Consider the following 13,758-nt stretch of genomic DNA (forward strand, 5'->3'; position numbering starts at 1 on the left):
TGAACCTAACGCAATTATTACTTTTTTAACCGTTCCAAAAGTTGGAGCGAAAAAAAAAAAAACCACCCAGGGGGCCTATTCTGATCCCCAAAAACTCACTGGCGACGGGAATGCACTTTATTTCTGGCCACCCTGTATATTATATATATCGTTGTCTGAGTACCCACAATACAAGCCTTCTTGAGCTTACGGTGGGCCTCAGTCAAACTGTGTAAGAATGTTCTATATTTAATATTTATTTATTTATAATTACTCAGAGCGACCGGACTGCTATGACAATCCGATTCAATTAAGATTATAATTGATGTCTCTGAATGAAACCCTGGATTGTTATTCTTGAAATGATAAACTTTCCGATGAGTGGGAGTGTTGCCGTGAATATTTAACCAGCTGGACTAAAATAATCATTGTATTCGTTGGACTTCGTATAATTTGGGTTTGTGAATGATTTATAGTTAGGTAATTACCTAAACAAAAAGTTTGTATTTTTAGTCGCTCGCGTAAAACGTTTTCGACAACATAGGCCACCATTTTTCCTGTAATGCTGACCGGCATTTTTTTGATTTATTGAAAAAATAACAGTCTTTTAAAACATGTTAATAAGTAAATATGTACAGTACAACAGTAAATGAAAATGAAAATGAAATGAAATGAAAATGAAAATGAAAATGAAATATTTATTTTTCAAGTAGGCATATTACAATGCGCATATGAACGTCAAATAAAGCTACACCGGCTCTAACCCAACGCCTCAACCTCGAGAAGATTTCAGTCCCCCCTCAGTTGGAAGGAGGGTATCCACTATGGGACCGGCAAGAAACTCGGCGGGCAACATCTTTTCAAAACATTACATCTTATAATTAACATGCATTAAATAACAAGATACAATTTAACATGCAAAAGTATTCATCAAAGAATATGAACAGCACCACCCATGGAAATTAATTTCACTAAATTATATTATTGCTTAATAATACGTCGTTCTTCTTCAGAGAAAACATATCAAATTGTCACAGAAGAAAAAGATAATATGAATCTCAATTTCATTAATTATGTCATTTACACAACATAAAATATAAAATATTTGATGTGCTTTCTTATCTGAACTGTGTCCTCTATACATAATACAATTATTTTAATTGCTATTCATTTTTTGTAGTTTCTGGTTCGGGCCATGCATGTTTGTCTGTCAAATAGTCCTCGACTCTGTAATAAGCCTTTAACATCAATGATTTTTTTAGGTAGTTCTTAAGGAGGGGTAATCTCAAAGCAGTGTCAGGTAACTTATTATAAAAATGAATGCATTGCCCAACAAATGACTTCTGTACTTTACGGACACGAAACTTCTTTATGGCAAGCTTATTTTTGTTTCTAGTGTTTCTAGTGTTTCTAGTATTTTAATAAAGTTATGTAGACCCGGCAGACCACACGATGGCGGGATAACCTGGACTCATTTTTGATTGGCTGGCCAGAAGTAGCACTAGACAGAGAAGATTGGAAAAAGAGGGGCGAGGCCTTTGCCCAGCAGTGGGACACAGTAGGCTCTGAATAATAATAATAATTATGAAATGCTATCTGACAACTTTACAAACTATCAAACAAAAAAACAATAAAATTTATTCAAATAAACGTTGAGTTGCAGGAGTCCATAGGTTATGTTTACCGCTTTCTATCAGGTGGACCGTATGATTATTTGCCACCGACGTACTACAAAAAAATGAAAAAAATGTAATAACTCATTGTTCCATAAAGAAAATATTATCTAACAACAACTAAAATTTAACGTCTCCACCGAACAGAGACCTCAGTATTTTTATGACCGCAATTCGGCAATAACGTGCCCTCAGATACGAGCGGTATTTTTATATCCGGCCTTAATATTAATACCCTCATTCTTTCTTTTTGCTGCCTCATCCTTACAGAGAAAGGCTCATCCCAGAGGCTTATTCTGATTGTTAAAATTACGAATGTGATCTAGACTTGTAATCACGTATAGAGGAAGGAAGGAGATCTGCTATAAGGTTGATTATCTTTCAGATCATATTATATTTTTTATATATTCAAAATTAAATCAGAATGGATTTACCCAAGTTTGAAGTTAAGCGACGCATTTAATATTTATCGTTGTAAAAACGACACATTATTAGTTTAAAATCATGTAATATACATTGTATCATAATTAAAAACTAATTTACAATCGGAATATGATATTTCGTGAGTGAGGTTTCATTTGTAAAGGGTTTAGTAAAATATGATGAGTAATTTACAGCTGTACCTTTAGAGTTTGTTTTAATTAAATGTATTGGCAAAGAGGATCGAGTATTATAGAGAATTACTGTCGAAGTAAAATGTGTAATCACAGTGTATAGACTGCTATCTCTTAGACACAGGTTTAAAACTTTTGAACCTCAGTTTTGACAATTTAGCCCATATTCTTAGCTTGATATGTTTTAAAATGTCAAATATTAATACTAGCGCCATCTCGCTGAGCGTACCCCAAAGGTGTAATGCCATCTAGGCCACCGTACCTTTTTGTGTATGGTACTGAGGTACGTTTTTTTCTTAGACTTTATCAGTCTATACGGAGTTATATAAATGTCTTTGCTGTTGAAGTACAATGTGGCACAGTGCACTGCCAGTTCTCATTAACACTTTTGAACCTCCGTTTTGACAATTTGGTATTTTAACTTGATATCAAATATATGATGTTATTATTAGCGCCATCTAGCCGAGAACCAACGAAAGTTGTAGCGCCATCTAGATTCCGTACACTTTTTTATGGTTCCCAGGAGCGTTTTTTTTCTAAAACTTTAATTTAGCTAAGGGATCATCCACATATTACGTCACACCAAATTTCAGGTTTTTGGACCCCTCCCCCCTCCTATGTCACGCTTTTTTGTATCCCTTTAACTGGGATTGTCACATTTAGTATGACACCCCCCCCCCCTTACACTGTGACGTAATATATGGATGACGCCTAAGAAATTATTTATGTCTCTGGTATTGGTAATAACCTTCATTTTGTATTTGGATTTTGCACAGCGCCATTTGACAATATTTAGGAACCAGTTGCCTAAACAAATTTATTATAAAACAAAATTTAATCCAAACAAATACGTCCACAAGAATCCAAACAAATACGTCCAATATGACTTTGATGGTTTCAGATAAACAATCAAATCAAAATATGTCCAATAAATAAAATATTCTAACAAGCCCTAAATTCATTAAAAATAACCTAACCACAAAATTGAAATTTTGAAAAAACCCCCGACTGCGACATAGTAGACCGATTTTCATGAAACAGGGCTAAGAACACTCCCGACTAACTCAGCTTTCAGACAAAACAAACTAAATCTAAATCGGTTCATCCGTTCGGGAGCTACGATGCCACAAATAGACACACACAGACAGACAGACAAACAGACAGACAGACAGACAGACAAACAGACACGTCAAACTTATAACACCCCGTCGTTTTTGCGTCGGGGGTTAAAAAACGCTTAGAATTTACATAACTTTGACAATAAAGTACATTTCGTTATAAGTGCGAGAAGTATGTCATTACTTCACGAGTCCCGAGACATTTTGCCACGAGCGGCACGCGAGTGGCAAATCTCGGGACGAGTGAAGAATGACATTCTCGCACGTGTGACGAACGACGTTTTTTAATACAGTTGCGAAAAAACACTACTACGAAATAAAACAATCCGCACCATCAATTTCCCCATGGACATTGACGATGACGGATTATTTGACAATTCAAAGGCGTATTTTTGAAGCTTTTAAACTTGCGTGCATATTTTCGAGTTTGGTATTCATCTAACATAATTTATTTCATTGGGTGCCATAAAAACATTAAACATTTACGATTTGGGACGATTATTTAATGTACAACTACATTTTAATTTAATCGATCCATTTATGCCCCGACATATTGAAAATAACGTAAAATAATAATGACAAATCGCGTAACATATTGAAGTTTTTGAACGTGCATTAAGTTAAAACAGCCAAAAAACGGGCACTTTTTGAGCAACTGTATTAAAAAAGATATATCCGTTCATATTTCCTTTCCCCTTTACAAATTAATCATAACATAATTCAGATATTTAATCAGAAATATTTCGAATCGCAGAAAATTACCGCTGTAACTGCTTACTTACTGGTGTTCAAAATGGCCGCTCCCTTTCTCAACATTATTTATATTAAAGACCTCTTTATTTCAATTTGCATTTCAAAACAAGGAAATTGCTTCCAATATTGGTAAAGCTTCGGCCTTGTGAGATGCCGAAGAGGTTCAATGATGGTCTAGAAAAGAGGAATGAAAAGAGGTTACTTTGTTTTAAGACGATACGGTAGGGGTCGATTCTCCATACAAACACTCTCAACACAGATTGTTATTATTTTTATCTGTGTCGGACCATTTTGATTTTTTTGATATTCTGCTTTTTAAAGACTCTAGAGCCAATCAAAAATTTCCAAAAACGGACTTTTTCATTGTGGAGTAAAAAAAGGTTTGACTGAGTTGTTCTTAATGGACATTTTTTTTTCGATAAATCTAGTTAATAACACTTGTATATATGTATAACTAAAATTCCCAAGTCGAAAGGGGGGCTCCTTTCCATTTTAGCATTTTCGCTACTGTATCCTCTTAAGTTTACCATTCAACATATTAGGTACATACATTACATACAGGGTGTTTGGTAACCGGATGCAAAGCCGAAAGTATGAGATAGTCTAGGTCATGTAGAACATTTTTAGCCATACTTGTCTTAGACAAATGTTAAATTAAAAAATTTTTTTTATCGTACTTTGAAATCACTTAAGTCATTTACATTTTCATGTAACTAAAATTTTAAATCGCTGTCAACTTGTTTTCTTTAGACAAAGATGTTTGAAATCACTTTTCTAGTGTTTGATAGACATTGCACAATACGAAATAAAACAAAAAAAATCTACCTGCAGTAAAAAAAGTACTAATTATCGATTTAGTCTGAAGTTTTGCAGTTTTCTCCGACAAATCTTAAAATTTAAATTAAAAAAAAACTAATAACATTTGTCTAAGACAAGTATGGCTAAAAATGTTCTACATGGCCTAGACTATCTCCTACTTTCGGCTTTGCATCCGGTTTCCAAACACCCTGTATATACACACATGAGAAAGAAATAAAACATATTCTCTGGATCCCAAGGTCAGCTCAAGGAAAGCTTGTGATGAAGTATTCAGACAACAATAATATCATCATCACCCCCCTTGCGTTACCCCGGCCTTTACCACGGCTCATGGGATCCTGGGGTCCGCTTTGACAACTAATCCAAGATTTGGCGTAGGCACTAGTTTTTACGAAAGCGACTGCCATCTGACCTTCCAACCCGAAGGGTAACTAGGCCTTATTGGAATTAGTCCGGTTTCCTCACGATGTTTTCCTTCACCGAAAAGCGACTGGCAAATATCAAATTACATTTCGTATCCTATAAGTTCAGAAAAACTCATTGGTATGAGCCGGGTTCGAACCCACGACCTCCGGATCGAAAGTCGCAAGCTCTTACCGCTAGGCCATCCAACGCTCTACGTACGTTTTTAACCGCCGACGCAAAAACGACGTACGTATGTCTGTCTGTCTGTATGTCTGTTTGTCTGTTTGTCTGTCTATCTGTGATTTAGATTTAGTTTGTTTTTGTCTGAAATCTGAGTTATATTTCATGAAAATCGGTCTACTCTGTCGCTGTCGGGGTATTTTCAAAATTTTAATTTGTGGTTGGTTACTTAATTTTTCACACCACATCGGACTTGAAACACGAACAAACCTAGTTACTGTTGTAAATGGTCCAAATGTCACTCCTCGTTGAATTATAAATTGGCCGAGCAAGCGAGTGAAGGGGGGATATGGGGGGAGACGGGTTGTTTGCACAGATAATTGTCTAGAGTCCCCTGGAGATCAGAGTGACACGTCATTTGTGAAATGGTTCAATCTTTTATAAGCATAGATTGCAGGAAACTATAGATAACAAATAAAGGGTATAGTAATCATGGCACCACTTTTCCAATACGACAATTTTTGATAGCCAGTCAAAAATTCATTATTTTTTTAATTGAAGAGAAAGAGCGGTCTCAGGGTACTGATTGAAGATCTAATTATGACATAATTAGACATGTCTCACGTCATCGGCAGCTCACCCCCGCCGACCTTTGCTCATCACATAAATGCCCGTACTAGGATTCGAACTCAGGACCGCGGCTTAGCAGGCAGTTTAGTTAGATCCTGGCAGGGAAACATGGTCGCGCGATTAATGATAAAACATTAAGCCGTCTCTATGGCACTATTTGTCAGTGGGCCATTTTTTCAAAGTTGTCCATGTCCACCACACTTTTTTTGTAACATGGGTATTTTTTACGCGATTCATACTCAGAATCGAGAGCTCTTTCGATCCTGATAGGAGAAAAAAAATGTCCCAAGATTTCCATACATTTTTTCGAACCTTCCATTCCGTTACCGCCATACAAAATTGTATGAAAAAGTGATAACGGAATGGGAAAAAAACCTTGGGACACTTTTTTTATCCTATTAGGACTGAAAGAGCTCGCGATTCTGAGTGGAAAACACATAAAAAATTCCAAATCCAAAAAAAAGTGGGGTGGACATTGGACAACTTTGAAAAAAAATGGCCCAAGTGCGTCCCTGTCGGACGGCCAGGGGGCTTACCATGACGTACTAAAGACGTTCAGTTTAGGTTGAGAGAAAGGGACACAGCTATCGGAGTTACATAGCTCCGTCCCTCTCTCTCAACCTAAACTGAACGGCTTTAGCACGTCATGGTAACCCCCCTGATGTTTTATTATTTATCGCGCGACCATGCTTATACGCCTGCTTAATAACTTCGCTCTATATGTATTTCTATGTCTATGCTTCAATCCTTTAAAGTGGTAAAATTGATTTGGTTGTCGAAGGTCGGGCTTAGTGACTTCGAATTTGTCTGACATCAAAAGATGAAAGTCGGCCATATTAGTTCAGAGCCTTTATATTGGATAGCTGGGGTTTCTAATTGAATTTTGTCATGTACAGTCAGCAGCAAAGATATGAATACAGTTATAAGTGCCAAAAAGATGTATACGCAACATAGATGTACAGGCGATAAAGTTCAGTTTAGATGTTGTTCACACTTTAGCTGTATTAATAAAATTTATTTAATGTTATAGGACATCTTACACAGATTGACTGAGTCCCACGGTAAGCTCAAGAAGGCTTGTGTTGCAGGTACTCAGACAACTATATATATAATACACAAAAAATTATATACATAGAAAACATCCATGACTCAGGAACAAATATCTGCTCATCACACAAATAAATGCCCTTACCGGGATTCGAACCCGGGACCGCGGCGTAGCAGGCAGGCTCACTACGCGCTAGGCCAGACCGGTCGTAATATATTTTTCCCCTCACTAGCTCGGAAACACGTGTTTTGTCCTTTAATACCAGCGGGTAAAAACGCATTTTATCCACTAGTGGGTAAAGTAATTTGACCTTGAATAAAGTCAAATTAACTGCTTTAAAGTTATTTTAACTATAAAACTCCCGTGAGACTCATACATATTTAAAAATATTTTAAGCGGGTTACTCACGTATTAAGTCGCTACTCTTGAGAAAGGCTCTCGAAATTGAGCCGAAACATGTCGAATGCTTTAAAGTTGATAAAAGTAGGTGAATCTAGTAATAAACATGATTTACCACCTGTGGAACTACTGGCAGCAGTGATAAACGCATTTTTTGTGTTGTAGTTTCCTCGCTATAGTGAGGGGAAAAGTTTTGTGTTACACTCGGGTGCAAATGTATTTTACTTCTCGTGTGTTAAAAAACTCGCAAGTTCAGGATTCTATTCTCGAACCACTCGCTTCGCTCGTGGTTCAACTATAGAATCCTTTCACTTGCTCGTTTTTCAATTCCACACTCGGCGTTAAAATACAACTTTGCCCCCTTGTATAACAAATAACTATTTTGGTGATTGTACAATGTACGTTGATAACAAATATTTGAAAATATATTTCTGATTAATTTGATAAGTTCTAAAGGTTTATTTAAATATAGTCTGAACTATGAAATTATCAGAGTTCAATATTTGGAAAGATGATTGAGGGCAAATATGAATTTATCGAAATTGTCCTTTGAGACCTTTTGCCTCAACCACAGTATAATAAAGTGTACTATCGTACAGTATGGCCACTTCCGCTCCCCGCTGAAAGTGCCGCCCAGGGTTCTCTCGGTTACCTCACAGTTACCGCCTGTCAAAAACACGAACAGTCGACCTGTCATATTTCACTCATACAAGTACGCGTACGTACATAGTACGCGTTCACCTACACGAGCAGCTAAGACTGTGTGCTAGGAATGCGCCTCTTTCAATATATTTGATCGCCAGTGTCCGAGGTGTGCCTCAACTACCTACGAGAATCAAACAAAATTGTAGCGCGATCTATGTAAACGACCGTAATTTTTCTTGATGGTGCCAAAATACTTTTTTTTCTTAGACTTTATCTGTCTATACGGAGTTATATACATATGTCTTTGCGGTTATGAGTAGGTACTGAGTCAACAACCGTCAAGGTGAAAAAAATAATATATTCTTATTTAAATTCTACAACTGGTACCTACATACATTGCTATAAAATGATGTATAGTAGTATGAGAGAACCTTTACAAATCTGCATACTCTAAGAACATTCAGTTCAACCTCAGCCGTACAGCCGTCCCTTGAGAAAACCCCTGGATGTACACAGCGCACCAAATAAGCAATAACCGCATTATGAGTTAGTTCACAATCTCGCAATCAGCCCGCGTTGATAAAAGCACTCATTACTGCACGAAAGTTGGCGCACGGTGGCGTGATTTGGCGCACCGTGGCGTTATTTGGCGCTGCATGGCGCTCCGTGGCGCCGCTTGTTGGCATAACTACGAAAAGGACGAGCGACATGGAATCGGCTTTAAAAAGGTGCTCCTTATTTTCCTGTATGATTTTTTCTTTCTTACATTATCCTGGCATTTTGCTATGTTGCATGAAAATTAATTGAATTTGGTGTAATCACTATAGGTTACAAAAGCGACTGTCATGTATCCTTTCAACTAAGAGGGTAAACTAATTTTTATTGGAGTTGATACTCCTAATCTTTGCCATGTTATCAGCATTATTGAAAAGTGTATAGGCTGTTACTGAACCAGTGAGCTCCAACCTCGGCCTTGTAATCAATTTCCATCAGGTGCGACTAAGGTCAATCACTGGCCAGTTTATAATAAAAAAAACATATACCTACTGGAGTATTTTAAATCTACATGAGTTGTGAATTTCTTCTTCAGCACATTCAGTTCAATTCAAGATCGTATGGCATTTGCAGCTTCGAACTGACAATAAATGCCATACTTTGCTAACTAGTACGGTAAATAACACCATATTTACTGAATAAATATTTTCCATAATGTTAATTTGTAGATAGACAAAATAAGGACTACATTTGTATGGAGAATCGATCGTCCCCTTACCTCTCACGTTGCACGCGGATTAATTAAAACTTCATACCTGTATTCCTCAAAACTGCCCATTCAGAGTATTTCAAACTCTAATATTACTACTATAAGGCGATACCAACTGAAATCATAAAGTACTCACTTGTCTTTACCACACAAACGAATGTGGACGTTCAGTTCTATGTATTAAGACTAGTAAGGCTTTTATGCTTGGGAATTTTGATTCTAGTTGTAGCTACTCGTACTTGAAATTGAGTTGTGTTTTATTTATTCTAAAAATTATAACAAAAAAATGCTACTTTATTCGTTTACATGAAAGTTGAAATTCCATTGAAACCGAATGTACATCTGAATGCACATTGGGCGGTAAGAGGTTAATGTCTAGTTGCACAATGCGTGTAACCGGTGTAACTCGTGTATCTGTCGGAACTCGGAAGTTGGACAGTCCCGACTTCCCCGGACGTGTGGACATGTAAACAAGTTTTTAAAACCTGCACTGGGAAGTAAATAAAACTAATAAAAGCGTGTTAAAAAAGGTTAGTTCAAGCAACCTTTTAATTGTATTTGGCACGTGGTTTTGGTTGATGAAGCGGAATTCGGTGTCAACAATCAAAGAATTTTTATGATTATGTTTAACTGAATGTAACTGAATGAACTGCACGGGAAGCATGGTCGCGCGATAGATGATAAAATAGCAGGCCGTCCTTATCGCACTATTTTATCGTCTATCGCACGACCATGCTTCCCGTGCTGGGTTTCTAAACATATCTACGCGGAATCTGCATTCGAACAAAAGTCGCTCGTTAGAATGAACGCGTACGGGTGCGTCCAGCGGCGAGGGTCACTATCAAATTTACCTTATCGCTAAAAGACTATATAGCTGACATGTCTGGATTGTGTTATGTCTTTGTGGCTACGTAGACATGAATGCTAAATGCGTCTTTAGCAAAACGTCTGGATCTTAAAATGTAACAATTTAAAATGATCTAACTGCAAAACATCTTCATCTTCGAATGTCTGTATTACAAAACAGACATGAACGCTAAACAGTCGAGGAGCAAAAAGTCTGGATTGTTTAATGTTTTTATTGCTAAAAAGAATAAACGCCGAACGACTCGTTAGCAAAACGTCTGGTTTTAAAATGCTTAAGTGCCTTGAGAATTCAAGCCTTCTCGCACTGTTAATAAGAACTGTTACATCCATCCATACTCCATACTAATATTATAAATGCGAAAGTAACTCTGTCTGTCTGTCTGTCTGTCTGTCTGTCTGTCTGTCTGTCTGTCTGTCTGTCTGTCTGTCTGTCTGTTACGCTTTCCCGCTTAAACCACGCAACCGATTTTGATGAAATTTAGAACAGACAATCTTTAGACCCTGAGACAGAACATAGGCTACTTTTTATTTCGAAAAAAAGGGATGAAGGGGTTGAAAAAGAGGTTGAAAGTTTGTATGGGATTTCTTAATTTTAAATGATAAAACCATGAAACTTTATATTTTAGCACTTGATAAGAAATCATTAAACATATATTTAAAGTCACATACAGGTCGAACGCGATTAATTAACATTATTTTTACCTTTAAAATAAACATGGTGGGAAATAAACATTAACTAAAAGCGGGTAGATTATATTTATTTGTCTACCCCGAACATTTATATAAATTAATATCGGGTAGTTTTGTGTTGTTTACATCTCCGGTGACATTTTGCTGGGACGTCAGTCTTCCGCGACCACGGCCAGTGCAACCTGGCCGAAACGTTGGGAAAAAAGGTAAAAATAATGTTAAATTAATCGCGTTCGACCTGTATGTGACTTTAAATATATGTACAAAGCGCGAGAACTTAAAGTGTTATATCATTAAACATCTTGATAAGGGATAGGGATAGGGATAGCGATAGCGATAGGGAAAGCGATAGGGATAGCGATAGGGATAGCGATAGGGATAGCGATAGGGATAGCGATAGCGATAGCGATAGCGTTAGCGATAGCGATACGGATACGGATACGGATAATATGGGTATCGTTAGCGGGATACGGATAATCGGTCGGCGGTCTCTTACAATCAATGTGCTCTAAGACGATCGTTGTTTGCTTGCTTGAAGATTACGTTTGCGATAAGTATAAGCAAAATGTAAAAAATTGTAAGGGATAATAGAAAAAAGTACTTTTTTCCCACCGATCATAGTGTCGAAATACGGGCTATGTGGGATGTTTATAAAGGTTTCCCCAGCGTATATAGAATTACCTACGCTGTGGTCGATGTGTAATATTTCTACAATCATTGCAAGCAAAAGTATTATGTGCAATCGAAATAATCGCAGATAAATATACCTACAGAGAAACCTACGGTCCCTACGGATCCAAATGAAAATATTAATGAATACTTTTATTACGCGGACGAAGCCGCGGGTAAAAGCTAGTATTTATTATAAACCATGACGTCCATGACACATTATATTTCCGGACGTTTTGCTACTGTATCGTTATGTGTTGACATCAATTAACTAACTTCACTTTTGACTTTTTAGATATGCTAATCATACGGACTATGTATATTTCCAGACGTTTGGCTACTCATTCATTCTAAGATTTCTAAGTCTTAGCCATCCAGTTAAATTAACTTTTTGCTGATTGAGTATTCTATTTTCAAGTCATCCCAGCTGAATTGACTTTATGCTGACTGTATATTTACATTTTCTGACATCTAGCCGAAATAGTCATTTAGCGATAAGATAAACTTGATAGTGACCCGTTTGGAGAAACTCTTCAGTAGGTATACCCATCACTAACGCCCAAAGCTTTTAAAGCAGTTTTAAATGTGGCCTAAGATGCGGGCTTCTAGATTATAATGAGTACTTAAATTGATTAAAATAAAACTCATCACCTTTATAACTCCTTAGGGGAAGGCATGCATCACCCCCATGCTGCAAGTAGGTACCTATACCTATACTATGTATATTGGAATAATTTGTTCAGGGACCTTGAGACTTAAGCTCAATAAGGCCATTCAGCCCTTGAGAGCTATTGTTTTAACCGATGGAGACAAAAGTCCTTTATTGGTAATAAAGTACGTGACGTCCCTGTGTAAACTGGGCTTGCCAACCCTTTCGGATATTTTGATGAGAGGTGTGCGAATCCAATTTCGTGTAATTCGATTTGATATAAGTGTTGATTTGTGAAGAAAGAAGCGCTGGTGGCCTAGCGGTATGAGCATGCGACTTTCATTCAGTAGGTCGTGGATCCGATTCTTGGCTCATGCTAATTAGTTTTTCGGAACTTATAGTTAAATATAAAATTAGGTTAAAATCAAATTAAAAAAAAAAAAAAATTAAAATTATTTATTGTTACACATTACACAGTAATACATTAAATGGTTTCTCTGGCGGATCCCAAACTAGGCTGAGCCTGTATCTTGGGACCCTGGAGTGCAGTACGTCTTTATACAATCTAGAGTTAACAGTGAGATAATAAACAGATATTGCAGTATGAACAACTTAGCTAGTTAATACCTAATATACAGAGAGAAAAGAAAAGAAAAGTGCATCCTGCGAGTAAGTGTAAGTGTGTGTGTGTGTGTGTGTGTGTGTGTGTGTGTGTGTGTGTGTGTGTGTGTGTGTGTGTGTGTGTGTGTGTGTGTGTGTGTGTGTGTGTGTGTGTGTGTGTGTGTGTGTGTGTGTGTGTGTGTGTGTGTGTGTGTGTGTGTGTGAAATTAATATAATGTTTACAAAACCTGAATCAGCCTGCAGAAGGTTCGATAAATTGAGTGAAAACATCTTAATATTTACTCTAGTTAAAGATTTTTTTCTCGTTATATTTAAAACTCCGAGAAAAAAGATATTTATCTTCATGTTATTAATAACGTTTTAACATTTTTCTGTTCTCCTTTATAGGTACGTTTTTTATACCGAATTTTCTCTGGTTTATGGGTTGAAATAATGATTTTTAATTTAAGCAGAAAAATTGCTCATTGGGGTATTTTTTTTTCTGAAGTGATTGTTTTCATTAATTATACAATTCATAACGAAAGAAACCTTGATGTTAAAATATTCTTTTTAATACTACAGAGAGGCCAAGGTAGGCCAAAAATGAGATGGCGGAAAAACCAGGCAGGCAAGTCCAAATATCGGCAGGGTCGCCATGTGAGTTTGTCCAGAAAAATGCTGCTGCAAAATATTGAATTGTAAAAAAAACAATTATAAAGAAACTTTTTATAGATTTACAGCAGCATTGTAGTTCCT

The sequence above is a fragment of the Leguminivora glycinivorella genome, chromosome 12 (genome assembly GCF_023078275.1).
Source record: "Leguminivora glycinivorella isolate SPB_JAAS2020 chromosome 12, LegGlyc_1.1, whole genome shotgun sequence".
Taxonomy (NCBI): domain Eukaryota; kingdom Metazoa; phylum Arthropoda; class Insecta; order Lepidoptera; family Tortricidae; genus Leguminivora; species Leguminivora glycinivorella.